Consider the following 1596-nt stretch of genomic DNA (forward strand, 5'->3'; position numbering starts at 1 on the left):
TTGCTCTTTCCCCCCCTCCGAAATGGCGAGGTGATGGAGGTGTCTCAGAAGTATATCTCTCTCAGTGTAGTGGAGGTGATGGAGGTGTTCTACAGAAGTCTATCTCTCCTCATGTAGTAGGTGAGGGTGATGGAGGTGTTCTCAGAAGTCTATCTCTCCTCAGTGTGTAGTGGAGGTGATGGAGGTGATGAGGTGTTCTTCAGAAGTTATCTCTCCTCAGTGGAGTGGAGGTGATGGAGGTGTGAGGTGATGGAGGTGTTCTCAGAAGTCTATCTCTCCTCAGGTAGTGGAGGTGATGAGGTGTTGTTCTTCAGAAGTCTATCTCTCTCCAGTGTAGTGGGAGTGATGGAGGTGTTCTCAGAAGTCTATCTCCTCAGTGTATTGGAGGTGATGGAGGTGTTCTTCAGAAGTCTATCTCTCCTCAGTGTAGTGGAGGTGATGGAGGTGTTCTTCAGGTCTATCTCCTCAGTGTATGGATATGGGGTGATGGAGGTGTTCTTCAGAAGTCTATCTCTCCTCAGGTAGTGGAGGTGATGAAGGTGTTCTCAGAAGTCTATCTCTCCCAGTGTTAGTGGAGGTGATTGAGGTGATGGAGGTGGTGTCTTCAGAAGTCTATTCTCCTCAGTGTAGTGGAGTGTGATGGAGGTGTTCTCAGAAGTCTATCTCTCCCTAGTGTAGTGGAGGTGATGGAGGTGATGGAGGTTTCTTCAGAAGTCTATCTCTCCTCATTGTAGTGGAGGTGATGGAGGTGATGAGGTGTTCTACAGAAGTCTATCTCTCCACAGTGTAGTGGAGGTGATGGAGGTGTTCTCAGAAGTCTATTCTCTCTCAGGTGGAGGTGATGGAGGGTGATGGAGTGATCTTCAGAAGTCTATCTCCCTCAGTGTAGTGGAGGTGATGGAGGTGTTCTTCAGAAGTCTATCTCTCTCCAGTGTAGTGAGGGGATGGAGGTGTCTTCAGAGTCTATCTCTCCCAGTGTAGTGGAGGTGATGGAGGTGATTGAGGTGTTCTACAGAGTCTATCTCTCTCCAGTGTAGTGGAGGTGATGGAGGTGTTCTTCAGAAGTCTATCTTCCTCAGTGTAGTGGAGGTGATGGAGGTGTTCTAGAAGTCTATCTCTCCTCAGTGTAGTGGAGGTGATGGAGGTGTTCTCAGAAGTCTATCTCTCCTCAGTGTAGTGGAGGTGATGGAGGTGATGGAGGTTCTTCAGAATCTATCTCTCCTCAGTGTAGTGGAGGTGATGGAGGTGATGGAGGTGTTCTTCGAAGTCTATCTCTCCTCAGTGTAGTGGAGGTGATGGAGGTGATGAAGGTGTTCTTTCAGAAGTCTATCTCTCCTCAGTGTAGTGGAGGTGATGGAGGTGTTCTACAGAAGTCTATCTCTCCTCAGTGTAGTGGAGGTGATGGAGGTGATGGAGGTGTTCTTCAGAAGTCTATCTCTCCTCAGTGTAGTGGAGGTGATGGAGTGATGAAGGTGTTCTACAGAAGTCTTTTTCTCTCCTCAGTGTAGTGGAGGTGATGGAGGTGTTCTTCAGAAGTCTATCTCTCCTCAGTGTAGTGGAGGTGATGGAGGTGATGGAGGTGATCTTCAGAAGTCT

This window comes from Salvelinus namaycush, chromosome 29, assembly GCF_016432855.1.
Source record: "Salvelinus namaycush isolate Seneca chromosome 29, SaNama_1.0, whole genome shotgun sequence".
NCBI classification, from domain to species: domain Eukaryota; kingdom Metazoa; phylum Chordata; class Actinopteri; order Salmoniformes; family Salmonidae; genus Salvelinus; species Salvelinus namaycush.